Consider the following 13,741-nt stretch of genomic DNA (forward strand, 5'->3'; position numbering starts at 1 on the left):
TCCCTCTTTACTTAAAACTCACCAACCCTTTAGATACCCATGTCAAAAACTATTTCACAATATTAAATTAGCTTTGTGACAATTACCTGCTGTGTGTCCGCAGGGACCAGCTGTAGTCCTCTGGGTGAGTAGCTGTTACACTGCCGATAATGAATCCCGGCAGTCAAGAGTAAGAACCACAGCAGTAAAGTACAGTAGATAAACACATTTTAAGAGGAATCATAAACACTGAAGAGACCTTTGAAATTAGGCAGTTCAATCAGATATTATTGCAAGTCAATATGTATTTGCAATGAATCCTTGTTAAATTGATATATATATAAGGTTTGATTATTTTTATAACTATCAGATCCTGCGAACACTTCAATACGATTGTGGAGAGAACTGCTGCTTGTGGATAAACTAAAAGAAAGAGAAGTCACTTGACTGTGACGATCATTGACAGCTCGACAGATGGAGTGGGAGTCGGCGTCGGTGCAACATCCTGATGATTAATTGACATAACAAAGATATTTTTCAGCTCCTATCAGGATCAACTCCATTAAACATGGTGTTTGTCCAAATAAATCTGCCATCCTGACTGTGTGGCCAATCTATTTCACTTCAGTTGTACAGCGTAAAAAGGGGAAATGGCTCTGACGGTTGAACGACAGCAGCAAGTCTGCCAGACATAATAATTACGGGTAAAAACTGTCGAAATGATTGTACCTTGTAAGAGTACACTCAATTTTGTACACTCAATTCAAGGAAGGATTTTTCCAGTTCTACAGCCTCGCGAAAATGTGTCTTCATTCCAAAGCGTGCTTTTTTTTTTCTCAGCTTTAAAAGGGTAGCTGTGATACGTTTGTTCGCAGCATCATTTAGAGTCAAAGTTGCAGTCTGTGTAGAATAAAAAGCTTTTGTAAAGGATTCAAATGGTGCAAAGGTTATCAGCTGAGACTATTATTACACTTTGGCAGACCATTCAAAGGTTCTTCCTGCATGTTGCACTAAAAGATCCTCTGCTCTCTGGAAAATGAACGCTTCAGTTTACACGTCATCCCTCCGACCTGTCATGCTGAAAGAAAATAAAAGGTGACTTTAAATGAGCAGCTACTCATGACTCAGCTTCAGCCACGGTGGCGAACAGGACGATGTAACACAGCAGTAAAGCATTTCAAAGAGGACGACACATATAGCACTAAGGAGGCACTCTCATTGAATCATTGGACAAAAGCAATTTTCAGGTGAGAACGGAATTCAGAAATCTATCAACTTAATTAATTTGACAGCTTCCACTCAAATATCTCTCTCTCTCTCTCTCTCTCTCTCTCTCTCTGTCTCTCTCTCTTAGGGTTAGAAGTTACGGTAACAGCCCCACTGCATGAACTTAATGCACTCATAAATATACGTAAGAAAAACTTGAGAGAATGCATTCCTTTGATCTCGCATGGCTGTGCATACGAACATGTCTAAGTTTGTCCGGAAGGCAGAAGAACTCAAAGCAAAAAGAAAATATCCTGCAGCTAGGAAGTATATTTTCCTTTTGAAATGGTGTTAAAGGGGTGGGGAGGGTTGGGGGTGGGGGACTCATACCAGACACACTGCTGGTTGTATAACACTGATAAACACAGATGACGCTTGTGAGACTTTTATGTTCGCTCATTCCAACAGAGAACTGTTTTTTTTTTTTAACAGCTTTTAATTATACACCAGCTCCACCTCTTTTGTGCATCAGATATGCACCATTTCCAGACATGTGCTCAACAGCACAACATGGCATCCTTACATAATGTGATAATTACAAAAACATGATGCTGTATGATGTGCTGTGAATGCACGTTACATTTGGCCCAGGATTTGTGATGATTTACGGCTGATTCAACCCTGAGCTGTCGCCCGGTCACAGCTGTGTCATGAATCAAAAGACTGAACTTCCAGCAACCTCGTTTCACAAAAAATATTAATCAGCCAAAATCAAACCTAATGAACTATTCACAAAACTGATTTGTAATTTTCAAATTGTTTTGTTTTTTTTCTTCTGTGAAACATTTTTTTGCTGCTGCAGTTGAGAATGAAACAGCAAAAAGGTCAACAGTGGAGTAGCACGACGAGGCAGTGAGTGGTTAGCCTTGACAAATTACAGTTCACGCTCACAATACAAAGACAAGCTTGTTACCAATCCATCAAAGCATTTTTCAGACATTCTAATGATTGACAAAACATATAGACTAGAGGATAAAATACAGATTTCAGGCTCTTGTATACATACATCTCTGCACATTTATATTGATCAGCATATGCAAACACATACAAAAGATGACACACATGCTAACATCCACAGTGACTGAATTAAAACAGTTGACAACCTGTCCCAAAAGTACTGTTGCAGGTTGGAATATTCTCCAACCTCTGAGACATAGAATCTCTGATGGATTGCTATAGTCTGTCAGTGTGCACTAAAACTGGATAATGTGGTTCAGAAGATGAATGGATGAACAACAATAGCGTGAAGAAAACATACACGTAACAATAAAATTGACTTTAATGTGTGTAACAATACACATGTGGAGACAAAACAAGAGTTAAACATCTGTGTGTTTGTTGTATTAAAGTAAAGGAAAAATGACTGCATTTGGTTTTATTCTGTTTGCTTGAAAGCACAACGAACTGCTGCCGTTTACTTCAGGTACTCAAGAGAGTTACTCTGGAAAAATGTATGAATAAAAACTGGGACGACTCTTTGGCTCCTGTTCAATTGTAAATGAGATATGAAAGTAGGAGCTTTTTAAAGGGCCATTGAAGGGCCTGTGGTGTTTGTAACACTTGCAACAGGTGTGACAGTCTTGTGCCAGACTTTGGTTATCTGTGTCTGAGGGCAGGCTGTGGTCTTGACTCCTTTCCAGGTGACTCGAGGGGAAGTGTGCGATCACAAGCTCTCTACACACACTCTTCCACTTTCCATATGAGTTTGTCTGCATGTAGCACACAGCGCAGTGTGCTTCTTTTGTTTCATGCCTTCAAACATCCCACGCAAACATCCTCTCACCTGCATCGCCGCTTTACGGCCACAGAGCCGATCACATCCTATTCTATTTTTGCATCCTGTTAATTCCTCGAGGCTGCTGTGACCCACGTGAGCCAGGATCTGCAACGAGACACTGCTGGCTTCAGCTACTTCATTATCCTCTAATGTAAGTGAAAGACAAGATATCAAAAAGACCAGTCTCTTCAATAATTTGCCTGAGCTTGTTTTGCAGAGGTTGGAATAAATACTGTAGTTTCTATAGCCATCAACTATTTCTCATGAGCACGATTCATAAAACTGATGCAGTTCCAGTAAATATAAACAACAGCAGTAAAGGACAAATATGATATAATCAGTAGTTTATTAAAAAGAATTCTCAAAAAAAAAAAAATTAAATGCTTGTAGACAGGTTGATGTGAATGGTAATCGTGGAAAATTTGATCACAGTTTCGAGTAGGTGAACTCTGCAGTGCAGAAAGAAAGCAACCTTTTTTGAGTTCCTATGATGTTTCCATTGTTACATTTTAAGCCTATTTAATCAATAATGGCATTCAGATTTTAATCAGCGTCTAAGGAGGAATAAAACTCAGCCGTTTCCAAACGTGTCAAAACTTAAAGAGTAAAAAAATGTAAATATCTCCACTGTGGAAAATTCAAGAGATAATTCAACCATGAGGTTTGTTTACAGCAAACTCTTGAGGGAATATAATGTTCCTCCTTTTAACTTCAATAATAAAAGTTTTAAAGTCTGTAAATTGCATCGGTTTAAACATGTAGGTTGTCACGCAGAAACTGTTTTGTTCCTCTTTCAAATTCCATCACACAGCAAGTGTAAACCGCCTCAGACCCAGCTGTCACTTTCCCTTCTGACAACAAATTTGTACATATAGCTCTCTTCTTACTCTGAAACAAACACTACAGTGTGGTTTGTGGACATGTGTTTGATAAAATACCAAAAAAGGTCTAATTAAGTTTATTTTAAGCATCCGACTATAAAAAAAGCTTCAGAGTCTGAGAGATGCAGCTGAGGGTCACAATATGGGCTCACAATTGGCTTGTGAGCTCCTTGTTAATGTCGCTGAAGAAAAATAAATGCTTTTCTTGAATTTACTAAACAATCTCTTAATGTGACAATAACTGAACTAATGTATCCTTCAGTATCTGGAAGGCTGAGATCCAAATGGAATAAAGTGCTTAGACTAACATTTCAAAGGAAAGGTATTCAGAAGTAGACTTTTATTTTGAATGAATGTTTTGAAGTGTATAATCCAAACGTTCAGAGTAAAGTGATCTAAAGTGTGAGATGTAATTTTCTTCTTTCAGTAGTTGTGAGGCGTTTCCTATCTTCACTCACACTGAGCTCAAACAGCAAGCCTGGGACTGCTTTCCACTCCACTCATTCAGTTTTCCATGAGAGAAAACATCCAGTAAAAACAGGACAGAAAAGGAAGCATCGGAAGCCTAAAATCAGTGTATAAAGAGAACTGTGAGCCTTTCTTTGCTACTCTGAATGTCAACACAGTAGTAGGCTTTCACTCAGAGCCAAATGCATCTGTGACAAATCCAAACAGTCGTCACATGGTGCTTCACCCAAACTGTAGTCTAGCAGCATCAATGAACCTAACAGTTTATGCAAATTATCTTCATCCAACTGCATAAAAATATAATAAATTCAGAGTGAGAAATGACAAAACTCTGGAACAAATACAGTAAAATGCAGGATAAATCAACATTAAAGCCAGCTGGTAATCCATCGTGTTGAAAGAGCTGGTGCTAATTAAATTGGGGAACATATAAATCTCAGCAGGTTTCCCAATAACTTAAGTCAATCTGGCTTACAGTGACACCTGTTAAGACCCATAAAACATGCCAGCTATGCTAAACCCCTAACCGTTTGAATTTCTTTTATTAGGGAGTGAACAAGGTGATTAGTGAGGGAATGCTAATAAAGAGGGGGGCTTACACGAGGATACAGTTTCAACAAAGGACTGCTTGCATGCTGGATTTTTATTAACTTTGCAGGACGGTATTTGTTGTGAAGGAAACTGCCTGAGTAAGTAAGCACCTATAGCCTGTAACCTCAAAGAGTCTCCCCACAGAAACACTTCCTTGAAACATTTACACAGGAAAGCAACGCAAAAAAGAGAAAGTGCACGCTTCCCAGATGGCACGTAGTATCAAGATAATGACATGCAGCTGCAGGAAGCAAAGTGATGAGGAGAAAACACCAGGAGGGGCTACAATAATTCAGTAACAGGAAAATCTTGGTTTCAGATCAAATAACTCTTGTGAGACAAAAAAACAAGAGAAGCACAAGGTCCTCACAGAATGGAATCTGGAAGTGATTACTGTATAACCACGGAGCAGGAACAAGAACAACGTGTAAATCGAACAGACACTACCCCTCTCATAACCTTTAAGTTTGACATTAAAAAATGTGGAATGGATTGAAATAAGTCATTTGTCTTTGGGAGTAATGTATCACACATTTTAACATGATTTTTACAATTGATATTCCTTCTTTCAGGAGATAATAAAAGTTTATTCTTCAGTTCTAATGAGTTCAGTAGGTTTCTATTTTATTCAAAACAAAAAGTCCCCGTGAAGCTAAAGGCCAACTCTGAAGTATGACTGCACAGTTTTGTGCTTTTCCCTCAATTAAAACTCACATTCTCGCCTATTTGTCAATGTATTGAACCGTATGGCAGTGACTACACTTGATGCCTGGGAGACAGGAAGCCTCCCTTGTCTGTGATCTGCAGCTAATGGTGTGAGTTTCAGTGTGGGCATTAGAGAGCAGCAGAGTGACCCTGGGAATACAGCGAGAGGGAACCCAACATCAATCTTCATCCTGCGCAGGGTCAATGAAGGCTAAAAATAAACACCTTAAACTGACAGTGACTGAACGGCTCGCACTCAGCTGAGCGCTTTATTTGCAAAAAAGGGGAAAAGCACACTTGATTACGACCAAGAAAATTAGTTCTCATGTTTGGAGCGCATTGTGAAATGCTGTGTGGAAAGACGATTGAGAGAAGATTGTTCAAACATCCATCCATTCATCCAGCCTCCTGTTTTGAAAACTAGGTTCAGAGAGCTGGAGTGAAAACATGAAAACTCATTCTCTTTTAGTAAAATCATCACGTCACATGGGAATAAAATGATGCATCTTATTTCAATATTCAACAAGCACACACCCAGAAAAAAACTCCAAAACTGTGATAGAAATTTGTGACAGTATTAAACGGCAGTCATCTTGCTGACGTGATTGAATAGGGTATGACATCTGGGTTGCCATGTCTGCTAAATATTTAATCAGCTGAAAGTATAGTATTTCCAGAGCACGTGCATTCTGAGAGTCAGATGATGCCGTGCGACTCAGATGGCGCTAAATATTCTCTGGTGTATGGCAGCGGACACATACAGCTCAAAGAAGGGCAACGAGTGTAAAATATTCATGTGTTTATGAATAAGACCTGTTGTGGACAGCAGCACCTATATTCAATGTGTTTTTTTTTTCTTCTTCTTCTTCATGTCTCCCCCAGGTTGTGTTATACTGTCCACATGGCATCGAGCCAGCACGATTCACCTTGACTGCTTTTTTCTCCTGTAGTTACTTCTGAGCACTCGGTCACTGCAGACAAGCTAAATTTATCGATTCAATTTTGGGAATGCGTCTTGACTTATTACACTCGGTTTGACACTCAACATATTGCGGTGAGTGTGCAAGTTCATTGAAAGCTGAAGCTGTTAATTTCAAAACGCCAGATCAATGCCATTTTTCACCAGCTGGACTCCAAGCAGTTTAATTTTCAGAGGAACATCAGCGGTTAGGAGACCGAAGACAGACTCTGTGTGTGTGTGTGTGTGTGTGTGTGTGTGTGTGTGTGAGAGAGAGACAGAGAGACACTGTTAGTGAACATGAGTGAAATATTACAGAGAACAAGTTGGCTTTTGTTTTCTATTGTGTCTGGCGCAAACTTCCCTACATTCAAAAATCTGAGATTCTCACTTGATATTGCCGAGACTGTCATCTATTTTTCTAAGGAAATTAAACAATACGTTCCCAAGAGTGTCTGCTGCATGGGAGAAGCTAGCACATTGTGTTGAGAGAATTGGTTTTATAAGAAAGGCTGGCAAATGGCCAACATGTAAGTCAGTCTGGTGTTAATCCTGAGCCGCACTGACTTCCAATTAAATGGCAGAAATGTGAATAAGATCAAAATGCCTCAGTTCACACAAAGACACACAGATGGTCTTTTTTTTCACAACTTTGAACAAATATTAGCTGGAAGAATCTGTGGATTTTTATTGGAATGATTGCAACAACTATTAATATTAATACAGTATGCACACCTGTTGGGTGTATCATTTCAGTTCCTCAAATACAGAAGTTTCACAGTAGCAATCAGGTGCAGCTGCATATATTTTCTTGCAAAAATATCTAACTATAGCTGCACTCGCCTTGCGTCACAACACAGATGCTAAACCGGCAACTCTCCCCTCCCACATAACACAATGAGCAGAAACACCTGCTTCTGTTGCAGCTTTCTGACACCATGATTTGTTAGTGTGCTACAGACGGTGGCAGCGCGGGGAACAGCAACGTCAGTTTCATCTATGAAAGGTGGCTGGCAAAAAAAAAAAAAATCCAGGTGGTTGCACACTCAGGAGAAAAAGTGCTGGCATCACATTGCTGCCCTTCTACTGTGACTGGAGTCATCCTAGGTCTCAGGTTGCCTTCACATGAAGCAAATAAAACCAAAAGCACCAGTGATAAACACAACTAACCCATAATAAATAACTTCAAGTTGCCCTGGGGCTGATGTGGTGGTGATGAGGCTACACCTACTTTTCTCCTCGTCTGCCTTCATACTACCTCTGTGCTCACATTTCAAACACTCTTGCATGCACATTGAGACATCATGTTCATCTGGTACGGTCATCCAGGCACATTCAAAGCAAACTGCAGCAGAATGCACACATGATCATGCAGCTCCTCTCACTATTGCTGTTAGTATTTGTTGCTCAAAGCGGAGGAGAGAGGCTGACATACGTTACCTCGGTGAGTGGAGCGAGGACCGGTTCCTGGGTGGGAGTCAAAGATCATTCTGCCAGTGCCATCTGTCAAGCAGGTTGGGTACAAAGGAAGTGGGAGCGAGTGTCCCTCTCCCTCCTTCCTGTGAGCCTCTCTCGCTTCACAACAAAGTGCTGTGATCAACCAGAGGAGAGAGCGGCGCGCCACGAGCCGGGGATTCCTCTGTCACAGCGAAGGCAGCGTGGAGCGGCTTAAATTCTCCCATGAGAAGATGGAAGAACGCACCTCTCTTTTCTTGGAGAACAGCGACTTGCTTCTGCTAATATACAACCCCCCCACCCACCCTCTCTCTCTCTCTCTCTCTCTCTCTCTCTCCTTTCTCTCTCTATCTGCTTCCTATGCCTCCTTCTCTGCTCTCTTTCTCTCCCCTTTCTGATCCTGCTCCACTTGTACAGTTCGCTCCCTCACTCTGGCATGCATTCTTATCCACTGTGGCTCAGGCACCCACACACACACACACACACACACACACACACACACGCTCAGTCTTGTATTTCTATCCTTGTGGGGACCGTCCATTGACTCCCATTCATGTCTAGCCCCTAACCCTGACCCTTACCCTAACCCTAACCCACACCACAACACAGCCTAACCCTAAAGAAATGTTTTTGCACTTTTACTTTTTTCAGTAACAACAACATGGTCAAGAAAACACTGTTTCTCCTACTTAGGACCGGAAAAAGGTCCCCACAAGGCACGTCGTTCCACGTTTTGCTATCCTTGTGGGGACATTTGGCCCCAACAAGGATAGAAATACAAGAACACACACACACACACACACACACAAATATTTGCACAGTTAGACACATGCACAACAAAACTCCTGTCAGTTTTCTGAGCGTTCTGCTCTCATCTGGTCGCTTCCAGCTGTTATGCAATGACACTCGTGTGTCTGTGTTTGAAACGTGCAATCCACATGTTCTCAAACATATTGTAATTATTTTTTTCCCCAAAAATCAGGCATGCACATCTCCTGTCTTTTGGATTAAAGATAAAAAAAACAAACAAACAAACAAACAAACAAAAAAAAACACAGTCAAACAGAAGCAGAGTATTTTGATAAATTTGGACAGCACTGCCTCTGATGTGACGTAAGACTCCCCATAATGAAATAAACCATTCTCTCAGAATGTGTCACTGTACAGTACGGTTTTACTTGCAAATCCTTGTCGTCCATGGTGTGTGCCCGTGCTTGTATAGCCACCGTAAGCATGATTGGATGCTCTCTCTCTCTCTCTCTTTCTCTCTCTCTCTCTCTCTCTTGAGGGAGAGAGATGTTCTATTTTGAGGCTTCAGCTGTAATACACAACACAAGAAAGGGGACAGTGAGGTGCTATTATGAGAATTTCCCCTAAAACAACCCCTCCTCCACGCACGACCACTGCCACCATCTCCCCCTCTCCCGTTCCTCATGCTGCAAATCTCTAAGCTTTGGGGGAGACAGCAGCGTGAGGGGAAGAGGACGGAGTTGTCTTCGGGATATAAATAGAGCTGGAGTGACCTGATCTATTAGAGCTTGGTGGAGGTCCAGTATAATGACAGTTATTGTCCTATAATGTCACAATGTAATAGTGATCTTGTACATACAGTCACCCACATTGTAGTGTGTGAGTGTGTGTGTTACAATTGCTTTCAAAAATGTCTATTTTTCAAAGTCTTGATATTTCAGTGCTACCATGATGGGAGATGCCGAGTAGAGACATGTCAGCTGAATTGATCATCTTCCTTAGGGCAACATTTCAGTGTCAGGCATGTCCAAGTGTTGGTGTGGTTAGCTATGATGTGTGTGTTGAGTTACAAAAAAATAAATAAAAACAACAACAGCAAAAACAAAACCTATTTCTGAACCAAACTGGCTCATCTTCAGAGGTGGAGCATGTCATCAGGAAAGACAAGTAGCTGCATGAGGCTATGTTACATTTAATGCTATAAAATTGCATACTCAAGGAACGGTCGACACGAAAACATAAATAAGTAAGGAATAAACTATTTTAAAAATAGGAGGTAATATCAAATAGAAGAGTAAATAGAAGAGTAATATAAAATAGGTGTTCTAGGAAAACACTATATACAGTGTTTACAATAGCAAACACTGTATATAGTGCTTACAATCATAAAGAAAAAAAATAAAAAGGCGTATGATGCCAGTGCAAACAAAAAGAGAGTGTCTCTTGCTCCAGGTAGTTTATGCTGAAGCAGGCAGCAGAGCTACAGGGCACCACCAGAGTTCAAGAGTCTAACAGCTTAAGGAAAGAAGTTGCTCCTCACTGTGGTTGTTCTGCTCCGCAGACTCCTGCCTGAAGGGAAGGAGGGCAAAAAGTGAGTGTGCAGGGTGGCTACAGTCCCTCAAGATGCAGGGTGCCCTCTGACTGCATCTGCCGGTGTAAATGTCTGTGGTGGAGGGTAGACTGAAGACTGCGTCCCACAATCCTCTTGGCACCTTTCCCCACCCTCTGCAGAGGTTTCCTCTCTGCAGCAGAGCAGCTGTGGCGCCACACCACGATGCAGGATCAGAGGATACTCTTCACAGCTCACCTGGACAGACTGCTCAAGACTTCACTCCACGGTAAAATGTAGCAACTGCAGTGACCTGCCCCATTAACAACATTAAACAGCCGGTGGTCCAATTGCAACTGCACTGCTACATCCAATAACTCTACTGAAGCATGTCAATCACAGTAACATGGAAGTCAACCATGCAAAGTGAAGAATAACTACTTGTCAGATTGAGAAAAGTACAGTGGCTCAGGAGGGTCAAAGCCACAACACAAAAGCAAAAGCTACAAAGCAACAACAAAAAGACCCAATGCAAAAGCAAAATATACTGTTTCGGAGCACTGACTCGTAATGTGGGTTTAGTCCCCTAACTACACTCAAAGGGGATTTTTTTCCCGGGTCCCCATCACACTGTGGAATCACCACTGTTCATCTTTTAGTTTTTATGTATTCTCAACATGGAATGTTGTTTCTCACCAAAGGCTGTATCCTGGCAGTCATGCTGTTAGATAAGAAAAGACCAGCAGTATCCAACAGTACATTTGTGTTGACCTAACGGTATTAATATTTGATGGTTGTAATAAAAGGGAATGTTCTGTCTTTGAAGAGCACGTGTAATCTACAAAGAAGCACACACGGCATCAGGGGTTATTACGTTGACTTGCATTTATTTCCTCAAAACTTAACTTTGACTACATTGGAGACTACCTTCAAACCTCTTATCGACATCTCTAATTAAACTTTCATTTGAAAATATCTCTGCCCTTTAAAATGTAATGAGAAAGATGGGTTTATGCACCCGTGAATAATAATATTAATTTAAAGTGACTTTGTAAACACATTTAAATCCTTTAACCTTAAATATAACCTGAACTACAGTGCAATCACACAACCACAGGTATGTGCAATGTTGCCCAAAATCATGCAAAAAAAAAAAAAAAAAAAAAAATTACAAATATCTGTATTTTCCAGTTGGCTGGGCTCTGAAATCCAGGACTTGACAGTCCATCACAGAGAAAACACAGAGACACACACCTGCAGTCAACTCACCGAAGGTTCTCAGTGAAAACCCACCCATGCGTTAAATTTCTCCGAGGGGTTCAACATGATACTGAACCTAGTTAACATTTACAAAGCATCCATGCAGCAGGAACTCACCTACAACCTACTACTTATATTTGGATAAACATCAACCTCAACATAAACATCTGATGAATCATGTTGATTCTTGACTGAGGAATAGCCAAAGAAAGTGACTTTTTGATGTGTTTCTGAAAAATCAAGCCAAGAAAAAAATAAAAAATTAATAACACAGAGTGTAAGCTGGTTATTAGTTGCACAGCAATTATACAGTGTAAAAAAAAAAGAAAAAAAGAAAAAAAAAACAACCTCCAAGGCAAAGATGGCATTAATAACTCAGTTGCTATGGAAAGTGAAACAGAGGTGTTCTTTTCTCATCTTGGGTGTCAGCATGTGAGTTCACATTATTAACGCCAGCAGAAGGGAGATTTTCCCCACGAGCTCATGAGAGAGGAGGTCAGGGAACGGTGTGCCCTGTTAACAACCACTTTCTGGAAAGGCTGCAGGCCTGTGTATTAGTCTACGTTGAATAATTTCATAATAATAATCTGAGTGATTTGAGGCAAACCTAATGACATAATCTATCTGTATTTTTAGAGCTGTATCATTAAGGTGTAAATGATATGCTGCTTCACATTCGCACCTAATGCACCAATGATTGATGAAAGTAGAAATGGTTCCAACAGTTTAGCATCATTAGAAAGTGAAGCATAAACCAAACACATAGAGGAGGCAAAAACAACTGTTGGTCCAGCTATAAAAGAAAAAAAATAAATGCATTATTTATAATGTGTTTCATTCACTTGGAATATAAATAATAGGAAAAATAATAAAGTTCCCTTTCTGCAACCTCCGGCTAAAAAACACAGAGTCCTAAGAAATGACATGTCTCGAAAATCGTTCTGGAGGAAAAAAGACGTTTTCTAAATCCGTACAAAACACTGAACAGATTCAAATAAAAAAAAAACATTCACCATTTTTAAAAACAACTTTCTTTTGGTGCAGTGTGGGAGGTCCAACAGAGGTTGATGTAAAATGATGTTTTAAAAAATCATGCCAACCTGACCATGAAGGAAATGTCACTCTGACCTCAGACCTTGTCTATAAAAGAACGAGTTATACTGCATCACATCCCTAAGACATATTAGATCCTCTTAAATTCATCTTCTTTGACTAGAAATTTCAGCCCTAAATCATCTGTGGTACACTTGTCATGAAGGCTGGAGAACCTTTTCTAATAATTTTGATAAATGCATTGTTGTTCACTTGCTTATTGTTTTGGCCTCAGGAGCTATTTAGTCCAAATTGTGAGATGACATTAGTCGTAATGTCTCTAACCCAATTATAAGGCACTGTTTCAATGCTGTTTTTGTGTTATTAATATGCACATCATCATCTTTTTGCAGTAAGCAGGAAGGAATATTGTTATTTTAGTTTTACCCAGGTTATGGACTGTATTCATCGAAAAAGGGCAGTAACATCGGACATAATCACCACTGTTACTGAAACAATGAAAACACTTGGAAAACTAAGTTGACTTAAATGATTTACTCATGACATTCAGCTGAGGTTAGTTGGTCAAAAAATAGGGCAAATAAGATATTCTGTTTTGCTTGAGTTATCAAGACATCATTAAACTTAACTTTCAAAATCAGTAATGTTGAAGTTTTTTTTTTTTTTGTTTTTTTGTTTTGGAAGGCATTTCAGAAGTTGTCATGAACATTTTTTTTTCTAAACAAATCGAAAAGTTAACTCATGACAACAGGAACAAACACAGAACTTGTCATGTGAAAGTGCCAAATGATCAACAGCTATTGATAACATTATTTCAAACAATCCAAAAATTCTCTCTTAATATCTGTTGAAAGCTCTTGATCCTATGAGGCAAAGCAACAATCAGCGACAGTTAAGTAAAATCTGTCCTCTTCCAGAACCAAATGAGCTAAGGTGATTGCGTAATAAAATTTAGCATGATACAGTGCAGCACAGGCTGTAACTGATCAACACATAGTAAAAATTATGTGTATGCTCATTACATAATCAAGCTGCCAACATGAGCTAAA

This window comes from Salarias fasciatus, chromosome 14, assembly GCF_902148845.1.
Source record: "Salarias fasciatus chromosome 14, fSalaFa1.1, whole genome shotgun sequence".
Taxonomy (NCBI): Eukaryota; Metazoa; Chordata; class Actinopteri; order Blenniiformes; family Blenniidae; genus Salarias; species Salarias fasciatus.